Source organism: Panthera leo, chromosome B4 (assembly GCF_018350215.1).
Source record: "Panthera leo isolate Ple1 chromosome B4, P.leo_Ple1_pat1.1, whole genome shotgun sequence".
Classification (NCBI taxonomy): Eukaryota; Metazoa; Chordata; class Mammalia; order Carnivora; family Felidae; genus Panthera; species Panthera leo.
The window spans coordinates 64,598,544-64,611,919 of NC_056685.1; the positions used below are offsets into that span (position 1 = coordinate 64,598,544).

General features: G+C 39.5%; 1 protein-coding gene across 1 annotated transcript in view; it reads left to right on the forward strand.

Annotated features, from left to right (window-relative positions):
- FGD4 (FYVE, RhoGEF and PH domain containing 4) overlaps positions 1–13,376 on the forward strand; it is a 145,308-nt gene that overhangs the window by 131,824 nt on the left and 108 nt on the right. The window lies entirely within an intron of this gene.

The window sequence follows — 13,376 nt, forward strand, 5'->3', positions numbered from 1 at the left end:
ACAGAGTTCAGGTGACTTTTATCTTCCCTTTTATAACCTTCATTATTATTGTTAAAATTATTTCCACCCTTTCTCTGAAGTGAAAAAAAAAAAATCTAAAACAACCTTTAGAGAATCTCCTAGCTTGAGAACATACCCCAGTCTGGGTGTGATAAAATTAATCTAAGGTTTGCTAACATTCTAGTGTTTTATAACGGGATCTGGAGAATGAGATGTACAATCTCTGACACACAGTTGGCAAAGTGGGTGGGGGGAGGGTAGGAAAGTGGCTTTTAGAGAAGTTATAGATTAGGTTCCAGGCCACAGTTGCTTCTGGGTGACTGATCCTGGGAGTTGGTCATCTTTGTGAATTTAATGTCTGTGGGCAAAACTCAGGGATGCTACTTCTTGGGGCTTTCAGTTGGCTTCAGGGTTTGGGTTCACCTTCTACCAGACAGTGCAGCTGGGTCTTAGGCAGGGACATAAAATAATTGTGAAAGCCGGGTAAGTAACTGTCAAATTTTAATTCTGCAAAAAGTCTCATTTTTTAAAAAGGACTCTGACAGCTCAGAGCCTGGAGCCTGCTTCAGATTCTGTGTGTGTGTGTGTGTCTCTCTCTCTGCCCCTCCCCTGCTTGCACTCTGTCCCTCTGTCTCTGTCTCTCTCTCTCTCTCTAAATAATAAATAAACATTAAAAATAATAATAAATTAAAAAATTAAAAAAAAAATTTTTTTGAGAGGAAGAGAGAGATCAGAAGCTGGGGAGAGGCAGAGAAAAAGGAATAGAGAAAGAATCCCAAACAGGATTCACACCGCCGGTGTGGAGCCCAACAGGGAACTCAAATTCACCAACCGTGAGATCATGACCTATACTGAAATCAAGAGTCGGACGCTTAACCCAGTGAGCCATCCAGGCGCCCCCAAAAGTCACATTTTAAAATGTATGAGGGTTTTTATTTTTTGTTTGTTTGGTTGTTTTTTTGTTTTTTAAATCTGGAGATACAGGACTCCTAGATCAAGGAGGTTTTGTCAAATTGAAGGTCAAGAGACTGGAGTTCGAATCCCGTCTCTGCTAGTAACTGGAGCTATGAACCTGGACAGATCATTTTACCGCTTTAAGCCTTTGTTTTCTTATTTGTAAATCACTAAAGTTGGACTAAAATTTAAAATGATGAAATTGTTAATGTTCCTTTAGATTCTAGTACTATAAGTTTTTTTTCCAAAGTCAGTTTTTAATTAATGAAATTCCAGCATAATTAATGTACAGTGTTATGTTAGCTTCCGGTGTACAATATAGTGATTCAACAATTCTATACAGTACTCAGTGCTCATCATGATAAATGTACTCTTAATCCCCGTCACCTGTTTCACCCATCCCCCACCTCTCCCATCTCCCCTTGGTAACCATCAGTTCTCTGTAGTTAGAAGTCTGTTTTCTGGTTTGTCTCTTTTTTAACTTGTTCATTTGTTTTGTTTCTTAAATTCAACATATGAGTGAAATCATATGGTATTTGTCTTTCTCTGACTGACTTCACTTAACATTATGCCCTCTGGACCCATCCATGTTGTTGCAAATGACAAGATTTCATTCTTTGTAAGATTCTTATTATGTTTTTTGTTATTCATCGTCCCCCTGATTCTCCTTGCTTTTTTGAAAGCCTGTATTTGGTATCATATACAAGTATAATTTATTGTATGTATAACTATGCATAGTCACTTCAATTTTTTAAATGTTCTATAGTGCTTCTCTCCATTCTTGGCTTCTCTCTATTCCTGTTCATCTAGAAGTCTAATTTCTCAGCCAAAGCCCCTGGGCATAGTGAATCCTGTGAGCACAAATAAGGTAGCTGGTGGGCTCAGCATTAGTGTTGATAAGCACATAGAAATCTCCACTTCAAGATTCCAAGTTTTATGCAGGCAGATAGGCTGGGCTGCTTGTCAAATAAGACACTGTAAGTGCTGCACTTGGGCACCAAGAAGGCATTTGTAAGGACCATTTTTTTAAGTGTGCTTATTTTATTTTATTATTTTTTTTTAATTTTTTTTTAACGTTTTTATTTATGTTTGAGACAGAGAGAGAGAGACAGAGCATGAACGGGGGAGGGTCAGAGAGAGGGAGACACAGAATCTGAAACAGGCTCCAGGCTCTGAGCTGTCAGCACAGAGCCCAACGCGGGGCTCGAACTCACGGACCGTGAGATCATGACCTGAGCCGAAGTCGGCCGCTTAACCGACTGAGCCACCCAGGCGCCCCTATTTTATCTTATTTTAAATGTTTAGAAAAAGAAATAAAGGACCAATATATGCAAAATTTCACTAATAATTAAATGCAAACAGAATGATTGCTTTTTTACCTATTAAATTGGCAAAACTAAAAATATGGACACTACCCTAGGGTGGGTATGAGGAAATGGATACTCCCATATACTCTTACTACAATTATAAACTGGCATACAGTAACTATTTAAATTTTAATGACGCATACCCTTTGACTTAGCAATTGCATGTCTAGGAATCTACCCTACTGAAATAATAATATAAATATGAATATAATTGACTCTTGAATAATGCAGGGTTTGGAGCACCAACCCCTGCACAGCTGAAAATTCCACATATAATTTTTGACTCCCCCAAAACTTAACTACTAATAGCCACTGTTGACCAGAAGCCTCACCAATAAATAAATAATTAACACATATTTTATTGTTATATGTATTACATAATGTATTCTTACAATAATACCTAAATCTTTTTTAATTTTTTCAGTATTTTTAGGCTACATGGTTTATCTGTGAGTTTTTTCAAATTGTCACAAATTTTCTGCAACATTGTCCAGAATAAGAAATTTGAACTGATCTATCATCTGTCAAGAGAAAAACTTAAGTACACTTAAGTAAATTGTCACACTCTTTACAACAGAAGACTATGCAGCTATTTGAAAGAATATTTTAAGGGGCACCTGGGTGTTCAGTTGATTAAGTGTCTGACTCTTGGGTTAAGCGTCCAACTTAATTTTGGCTCAAGTCATGATCTCATGACTTGTGAGTTCGAGCCCTGCATCGGGCTGTGTGCCAACAGCACGGAGCCTGCTTGGGATTCTCTGTCTCCCTCTCTCTTTGCCCTTCCCCTGCTCAGTCTCTCTCTCTGTCTCCAAAATAAATAAATAAACATTAAAAAAAAAAGAAAAAATATGTTGGGATTTGTATGTGCTGATATGGATGATGTCTATAATATAGCAATAAGTGAAGAAAAATTATAATAGTTTTTTCACTATAAGTGAAAAAATAGCTATAGGTATAGTGTGATCTAATTTATATTATGAACAGTAAAAAATATGAAGAACAGAAAGAAGCTACTAACTTTCCCATCTAGAGAGTATGACCAGAAGAGCTCTCCATATTTTATATTATTCATTCAATGATACTGTCATGGACTGAATTGTGTCCCCTCCTGCCCCAAAGTCATATGTTACAGCCCTAACCCCCAATGTAACTATGTTTGGAGATAGGGCCTGTAAAAGAAATAGCACAGTTAAATGGTCATAAGGGTGGGGCCCTAATCCTATAGGATTGGTACCCTTATAAGAAGGGGAAGGGAAACCAGATGACTTTCTCTTTCTACTTGTGCCTAGAGGAAAAGCTGTGCATGAACACAATAAGGCAGCCATCGCTAAGCTAGGAACAGAGGTCTCACCAGAAACCAATCTTGCTGGCACCTTGATCTTGAATTTCTAACCTCCAAAAGTGTGAGAAAATAAATGTTGCTTAAGCCACCCAATCTGTAGTAACTTGTTTTATCAGCTTGAGCAGACTAATACAGATATGTAGGGATTTTTGTATTCTTTTCCTTGAATATTTTTTGTTGGGAGAGGTGCACCACCCTCCCTCCCCCCACTTTTTGGCAGATGCTTTAAATTTTTTTTAATGTTTATTTATTTTTGAGAGAGAGAGAGAGAGACAGAGAGAAAGAGACAGAGTATGAGCAGGGGAGGAGCAGAGAGAGAGACACAGAAACTGCAGCAGGCTCTAGGCTCTGAGCTGTCTGCATAGAGCCTGATGTGGTGCTCGAACTCATGACCTATGAGATCATGACCTGAGACGAAGTCAGATGCTTAATGTACTGAGCCACCCAGGCACCCTGGCAGATGCTTTAAAAAGTCCATTTCAGGACATAAACTGAACTCCAGGATGGGAATTTTTCCAATAATCTGCCTGTCAAGGTTAGGCTGCTGTATTGATGAAGATAACTAACACCAACTGCTGCAAACAGACCTCTAAATCTTAGTGTCTTTAAACCACAAAGATTTCTTTCTTGCTTATGTTACATGTCTAATATGTTTTGGCAGGGGACGCTATTCTATGTAGACACTCAGGGACCCAGGCTGACAGGCTGACCAAGGGTTGACCTTTTTGGTTCATCATTCTTTCAACATGTGTCTTCAAAGTTTGTCAAATCAGGAAAATGGAGCTAGAAGGTTGAGCAAGGCTTCTCACTGACTCAGCTAAGAAGAAATCCACACCACCTCTGCTCACAGCTATTTAGAGAAGTAGTCACATGACCTCAACCATACTGCAAAGGAGGCTGGGAAATCAGAACCATGTGAATATTTAAGGAATACTAAATGTTCCTGTCATATTCCTTGTTATGGATTGAATTGTATCCCCCCCCCCAAATAAGTTCAAGTCTTAACCCCCAGTACCTCAGAATCTGATCTTATTTGGAAATAGGGTCTTTTTAGAGGTAATCAAATTAAAATTCCTTTGAGTTAAAATCCTTACTGTGTCTTCTCTTAATATGAGGTCATTAGAGTGAGCCCTAATCCAGCATGACTGGTGTTTTCAAAATAGGAGGACGTTTGGACACAGAGACAGACATGCACAGAAGGAGGATGTTGTGAACATATGCAGGGAGCAGATTGCTATGTGAAGGTTGAGGCAGAGGTCAGAGTAATGTTGCCACAAGCAAGAAACACTCGGGGTCACCAAAACCTAGAAAAGACGCATGGAACAGATTCTCCCTCACGGCCCTCAAAGGGAACCCATCCTACTGACAACTAGATTTTGGATTTCTAGCTTCTAGAATTGTGAGACAACAAATTTCTATTTTTCCTTTTTTTTTTGAAATGATTTTTCTAAGTCATCTCTACACCTAACATGGGCCTCAAACTCATGATCCCAAGATTAAGAGTCATAAGCTCTACCAACTGAGCTAGCCAGGCGCCCCAAATTTCTATTTTTCTAAACCAATGAGTTGGTGGTACTTTGCTATAGCTTCTCTAGAAAATGAATACACCCCTCTAACAAGTTTATGCAGAAAGAGATTTGATACATGGAATTAGATGCTTATAAATCTGTTAGAATGACTGGGAAATGGGCTCTAGGCTAGACATCCAGGAATTACTCCCAGAAAAATTGGGGCACCAAGAGTTACTAACACGTTTATCACAAGCAGGAGCTGGCTCTCAGGGTCTGCTTACCTCAGCCACTATCTGAAAATCAGAAAGTATTACCAAAACCATTAACTCCTGAACCATGTCATGCCTCCTATATCTGCACAAGCAAAATGGATGCCTTGTGTAACACTTACATCTTTTCATAATTTAGAACAGAATTTAAGCCTTGAGTGAATGTACCTGTTTTATGGAAATAAAATTATATATGGAACACTTAGTTGAAAAGATATGGAGAAATATAGTTTTTTTAGTTTTTAAAAAATTTTTAATGTTTATTTTTGAAAGAGAGAGACAGAACATGAATGGGGGAGGGCGAGAGAAGAGGGGGGGAGACAAAGAATCCGACACAGGCTCCAGGCTCTGAGCTGTCAGCACAGAGCCCAACACAGGGCTCGAACCCATGAACTGTGAGATCGTGACCTGAGCTGAAGTCGGACACTTAACCAACTGAGCCACCCAGGCGCCCCTGAGACATATAGTTTTTAGCTTCTGAAGCAAGAGAAGCCCACAAGAAGGAGGTTAAAATACATTTTGGGGGTGCCTAGGTGGCTCAGTCGGTTGAGTGCCCGACTTAGTTCAGGTCACGATCTCAGGGTTCATGAGTTCAAGCTCCACATCAGGCTTACTGCTGTAGGTGCAGAGCCTGCTTCGGGTCCTCTGTCCCCAACTCTCTTTGCCCCTCCCCCACTTGTGTGTGTGCATTCTCTCAAAAATAAATTTAAAAAAAATCTAAAATACCCTTTGAACGAGCCATTCTTTTTTATTTTTCCTTTTATGTTTTTTGGTTACTATTTTATGGTTCCTTGTTCTAATATCCTTCTCCTGTCTCCTTTTAGATGTTCTAATTGCCCATTCTGCCCTTGGCCATTTTTTTTTCTTTATATTACCTGCACAAGTTCATCTATTCCAAATTTGTCCAGATGTCTCCACCTTCATTATTACCACCCTTGTATACATTACCATCATTCTGACTTGGATTACTATAGCACTCCCTGTCTGATTTCACATTTTCTGTTACCTTGTCTCAATCCAGTGGGATGTGGCTCATGTTTATACAACTCGTAAGATCATATGTCTCTTTGCCTACTCTTCTGATCTTCTCCCTTGCCTCTAAGATTCGTCTCTAGCTCCTCACTCTCATGAGTTCACCTCTGACTGACCAGCTATTAGCCCGGCCATTCACCACTCCCTCACAGACCTTTATGCCTACATTTAGCCACACTGAACTCTTTAAAGCATCTAGAATTCATCATGTGCTTTCTTTCCTCTTCACTTTTGCACAAGCTGCTCTTTCTGCTTGGTTTAGAAGTCCTTTCTCTTCCTCTTTGGTCAACTCCTATTCATCCTTAAATCCAGGAAGCCCAGGCTAGGTCTGTCTCCTATGTGCTGATGTGTATGAATTCTGCCCACTTGCCAAAAAGAGAAAGAGAAGAAAGGAATTTTGAGGATGCCAATGGATGTGTTTTGTTCACTTTTGTACCTTTAGTACCTGACATAGTATTTAATAGTTCTTTTTCTGTTTTCATTTTTATTTTGTTTACTTTTGTATTTGCTACTGGTGTGAATAGTGGCACACATTTGAAACTGCTGTCTGGATTTTGTGGCACACCATTTTCTTTTTCTTTTTTTAAAAAATATTTTAATGTTTACTTATTTTTGAGAGACACAGAGTGTGAGCAGGGGAGGAGCAGAGAGAGAGGGAGACAGGGAATTTAAAACAGCCTCCAGACTGTGAGCTGTCGGCACAGAGCCTGATTCGGGGCTCGAACACAAAGCCTATGAGATCATGACCTGAGCTGAAGTGGGCTGCTTAACCGACTGAGCCACCCAGGTGCCCCCGGGTACACCATCTTCTATCTTTCCATTAACTTACTAGTGCTGCTCATTCTATTTAAAAATTTACTTCTGTTTGGGTAGTAGGTCACATCCTTAATAGTTATATTATTATTCCTATTTCATAGATTAGGGGTTGGGAGTAAGTAAGACTTCTCAAAGAGGTTGATTAATTCAGAACTTTTTCCTCACACTTTTCTAGTTCCAAAGTAACTTGTTAGCCTCTGACTAGCCTATATGAAGTGTATTTAATATGCAAAACATTTATTCAATCATTCATTCATCTGTCCATCTATCTATTGATCTATTTAGTCAAAATTCCATAACTGAAGGAGACAGAATAAAATCCATCAGAAAGAAACAGAAAGTCAGCTGTTGGATAAACCTTTATATATATTATAAATACTTTTTGATATACTGTCTTATTGACTAATTTTACTAATTGTGTCACTAAAGTATAAGTTTTATCATCACAGTTGTGTGGCATTTTTAGAAAATTGGTTCTTATAACTTAAACTGACTCATGCTACTGACTGCTGGTTAGATGGACCATGGACCGTTTGGGCAATTAGAAAGGAAAGATGTTCAAAGTCTATACTAGGCCTGACTACCAAAGGAAGAAATCCAGAGTGGATGTCCTTCTGTTTACCACAGTGTACTGGTGAGTCTTTGGATATGCAAAGGTAGCTTAACCAAGGGCTGAAAAGCTAAATTCCTCTTCACCAAAAAGTGTGAACTAATTGAGTTGGTATAGGGAAGACACAAAGGAAGTCTGAGAAACAGAGGAAAAAGATTTGCAGAGCATCTAAGAAAGGCAAACAACATCTTGGGAACCTGTAATGCAGTTGTAAAAAAAAAAAAAAAAGGCCAATGAAAAATTCCCAGAGACAAGTTAAGAAAGGTAGTTTAAGAACAGGGATGTCTAACACGTAATTTTCAGTTGTTGGCATTACCACGATGGAAAGTCACTCTATATCTCAAACAGTTAGTGATATACACGTGTTTTGAGGGTGAGAGGATTAAAAAAATAAGCAAGTTCCATTGGTGAACGGTATGGAGCAAAGAAAAGAAAATTGGTGAGGGAGAAGAGTCAATGCTATTACTCTTAATTGTGTTGTTACACTGCCCTCTACTGGGTTGTCAGAATCCCCCTAGATTTAATTGCTGGCTGTCGAACCAGCTGACCGGCCCCATCATCTGTAGATAATTTCCTGCACCTGCTGACAAAGTATGTGTTAAGCTTGAGGCCTGGGGAGTAGTGCAAATTGATTAAAACTGTTTACTTTACTGTCTTTGCAAAATACAGGCAGTTTCCAAAATATAACAGAGGCTTCCCCATCAGAGGTGTGTGTGTGTGTGTGTGTGTATGTGTGTGTTTTGTTTTTTGTTTTGTTTTGTTTTGAGAGGGACTGAGACAGCGTGAGTGGGGGAAGGGCAAAGAGAGAGGGAGAGAGAGAGAATCCCAAGTAGGCTCTGCACTGTCAGCACAGAGACCTATGTGGGGCTCAAACTCACCAACCATGAGCCAAACCAAGAAACCTGAGCCGAAACCAAGAGTTGGATGCTCAACCAACTGAGCCACCAGGCGCCCCCAGAATTGTGTATTTCATGTTAACATTAGATCTGCACGTTCCACTATGATTTGAAGGCATGGATAGTGGCAGCTTGGTTATGATTAGTGATCAAAACACTGGCAGAAAATGATACCAGACACTGATGCTATAAAGAAAGTCTGGATGATCTTCTGCGAGAGCTATTAAAATAATTTCTAGTTATTAATTTAATTCAAAATAAACTTTCCTTCTTTCGGGATATTAAGTTAGAACAAAGCCAACTCACTCCCTACCAAAATAACTTGGCAGCTATTCTGAGGAAGACTTCTGTGTCAGGGTAGCCTCATATGTTTTGGCTGGGTTTAACTGCAAATCCTAGTTACAGTTGTACCAGTTTAGACCTGCTTCAATCCTTTCGAATCCTGACTCTCCAATAAAAGGAAAACGGAAGTTTACGAGAGTGGTACTATGTAACCAAGCATCATGCTAGGTAGTGGAGATAACTAGCTACATAAGATGCCACTTCTGCCCTCCGTGGACTCAATGTTGACTAAGGGGGAAGGACATGCTATTGTCCGTAGTACCCCCTCCCTTTAGCAAATATAGTGCCTGGCTAAGACCCATGTGCCTAATAGGTACTTGATAAATGTGTGTTGAATAAATGAGGGAATGAATGAAGAAACGAGGCGGTATATGCAAAGGTTAGGAGTCTGCCAAATAGCCTGTTTTGATCACAGCTCTGCTACATATTAGCTATGTAAATAAATCACTTTACTTAAATCCCTGGAGCCTCAGTTTCCACATCTGTACACCTATCCTGCAAAGCAACTACAAAATGCTTATCACACTGCTTCACATCCAGAAAGCACTCAATAAATGTTTAATGTTATAATGTGAAAAGGGCAAGAAGGAAAAGGAGTGATTAAATATGGGGATTAGAATTCCTAGATTATGTCTATATATGTACATTTGAAAGTATAGGACAATGTTGGATTTGGGAAAATTTTTAATGGTGAATAAGAGATTGGTTTCCAAAACCAATTTATTCATGTGGTAGGAAACTTGAACCCTCGAGACAGTGACTCACATGCTTATAGTTCCATAACCAGAAAGAGAACATTCTCTGGTTAGGTCAAGTTAAAAAATTCTGAGGGAAGGCTTCTAAATGGCCCTGCTTGGGTCAGGTTCATCTTAACCTGATGTGGTACAGACTTTGGGATGGGAGGTTGTCCTGGGTGGTCCAGGTGGGCCAATTTAATCAAGGGTTCTTAAAAGAGAAACTTTCTTGGCTGTAGTGAGAGATATGATGACAGAAGAAGGGTTAAAGTGATGGGACATTGCTAGCCTCGAAGATGTTGGACGGGGAACAAGAGCTAGCAATGTGAGCATTCTCTAATCTGCAAATGGCAAGGAGATGGACTTTTCTGTAGAGGCTCCAGAAAGGAATGCAGTCCTGATGATACCTTGATTTTAACCAGGTGAGACCCACATTGGACCTCTGACCTACAGAGCTGTAAGATAATACATTTTTAGTTGTTTTAAGCACAAAATGACTTGTTTAGACAGTAATAGGAAACTCATATACCAGGGAAACGGGGTGGAAACCTACTTTCATTTCGTCCCACATATTCACTCAACATCATCGGCTCTGAGGCAGCTTGCTCAATGAGGTACCTGTAGCTTCCACCTCTGCCTGCTCACCTCATCCATAGGAATAGATTGATTTGAGAGGATAAAGTAGATTATGTAGAGGGAAACAGAGACAAGAAGTAGAGAGAATTCTGATGCTACCTGAGCCGCCAGTTCCAGTTAATTTTGAGGCCAACGTCATGCTTGCCTTTTGGTTATACAAGCTAATCAATCCCTCTTTTTGAGCTAGTTGGTTTGAATTAAATGTCTGTGACTTGCAACTAAATGATCCTGTCTAAATCATAAATCTATGGTAAGAAAGATGACCGAAGGAGAAGAGTGTTGTTTTGTTTCGTTTGGTCTTTAAAGCCTTTGGAGACAGTACCTGATAATGGCTTAATACGATTCCATAGCAACCCACTGAGAAACATGTTATCCCACTTTAGATGAGGAAAGTCATACTTCTTAGCTAAGTGGCTTTCCCACAAGCAAGAATATTCTGAATTTAAAACATGAAAACCCATATTGGTTTGCTTTGTTTGTCTCCAGTGAAACACATTGCACATAGAGTATCCTGCCTTGTGTTTTTTCTTTTTTTTTTTAAAGTTATCAAAATAGAGCCACATTGTTTCAAGGCCTCTCCACTTCCTGTTTCTGCAGCCTCAAACGGTTTTCTTTTCCTCTGCATCCGATAAACTCAATGCTCTAGAGTCTAGAGAAGTACTGGACAAAGCTGCTTAAACCTAACTGGTGGCGGTGGTGATAGGAGGACTTTTTGTGCACTGGCCATGTGGTTATTTCTCCTAGAAAAAAGATAGAATTAAAAAGGAGACACTATTATTCCTGAAGCACATTAAAAGGATCTAGATGTTACCTCCCAAGAGATATTTTATAATTTAAATGGAAATATATAACGCCACACAAATTCATGACATTTGTCTTTCTGGAATATTGTATGCTTGTTATTTTAGTTTTGCAGATAGGAAAAGACTATGTCTATTGGTGCCACAAATTAGGGAACAACAGGTGTAGTTGCATCATTTTGGCCCCAGGGCACCTTGCCCCTATGAAGCGGTTACTGATTATGCCCATGGAGCTTTACCATGAGCCTACCCCCTCTGTCGTCTTCTTCTTGGGAGGAATACGGACTGCTCACAGAAAAAGAAGAGATGGAAATCTCTATCAGTAGAGGGCTGAGAAGCGAAGTGGGTAAACTCTGACTACTATATCATCTTGGTAAAAAATAAGAGGATTTAGAATAAATATCTTGTCTGCTCTTCATTTTTTTGCAGTTCTGAAGTTTTTGTGTTTAAGAAAGAGAAGATAGGGGTGCCTGGGTGGCTCAGTTGGCTAAATGTCAGACTTCGGCTCAGGTCATGATTTCATGGTTCATGAGTTTGAGCCTGCATCTGACAGCAGAGAGCCTACTTTGGATCCTCTTCCTCTCCTCCTCTCTAAAAAATAAATAAACATTAGGAAAAAAAAAAAAAGCAATGTTCATAAAACTTGGTAAGATGTTAGAACACTACTCATGGACCTTCAGGTCTTAGCTTACATGATATTTTATTCATTTGCCCCCAAATATTTATTGACTACTTACCATGGGTCCTACTGAACAAATCAAGCATGTTCCTTGGGGCTACTGTGTAGGGCTGTGCAGGTGAATAGTACCTAGTGCTGTTGTGTAGTGCACAACTTCCACTATTGCAGGTGTTTTTACCCTCCTGGAGACTAAATCTGGTGACTTCTAGAAAGTCTTGCTGGAATTTTCACTCTTCCCCCTCAAAGTAGAAAAGGTGCTCCTATTATGTGTTCTAAAATACAGTCAGTCATAGCACTTTACCCATTTATAATGAATGGTGTCATCCTGTTAGATTGTAAACTCAGATGGGACTGAGATTGCATCTACAGCAAAACCTTGGATTGCAAGTAACTTGTTCCGCGAATGTTCCTCAAGACGAGTAAACATTTCTAATAAATGTTAACTTGATAAACAAGCAATGTCTTGAAATACCAGTAGTACATGAGCAGTGTCTTGTAACATGAGTTGTACTTGATGCTGAATGCCACATGATCACAACTGAGGCAATGGTTCTTGAAATTCACTTTGATATACAAGTGCTTTGGATTACAAGTATGTTTCCAGAACGAATTATGCTCGCAAACCAAGGTTTTGCTCACAAACCAAGGTTTCACTGTATCTTGTTTGTCACTTTCTAGGGGCTAGGGATGCATCGGTAAATTAAACAGTCAAAAATCCCTGGCTTCTAGAAGCCAATAATCTAGCAAGAGCAGAGAGTAAATAAGTTCAATATGTAGCATGCAAGATGGAAATAAATAGTATGGAGAAAAATAAAGCAAGGGGGCTTTCTTTTCACCTACTTTAGGTTTTTGCTCAAATGTCACCTTTTTAAACTTTGAGATAGGAAAGATTTGGAGGTTTGGAGTAGAGGAGAAATATGATCTTGCCTAAAAAAGAAAAACAACATTTAGGAATGTAACAGGCACACTTAGCAAAAAGCAAGTAAGATAGTTATCAGATCTTCACTTTGTCAGGAATCAGGCCACAACAAATAAAGTGTTATACAGAATATAGAGAACAAGGGCTCATCCTTTCCCCTCCAAAACTCTTGACTTAAGCTTCTTCCACAACACGTTTGTACAAAAATCTTGGGAGAACCCGCATGTTCCAACCGGGGCTGGGTGTTGTATTTTTGCAAAATAGCACCCCACGCCTTCTAGTATCAGCCTATAGACCCTTTGCACCTGGTTGGGGTGTCTGAGGCTCTGAGTTATTCTTTAAGTCTCTTCAACCCGTCCTTATTGAGCAGGCAGCTTCATAAGGAAATAACATCTTGGATAATCAAGATACTACGCTCTGCTAAACACACATCCATATCTGGCATTTTCACACCCGTTACGCTCTGAAT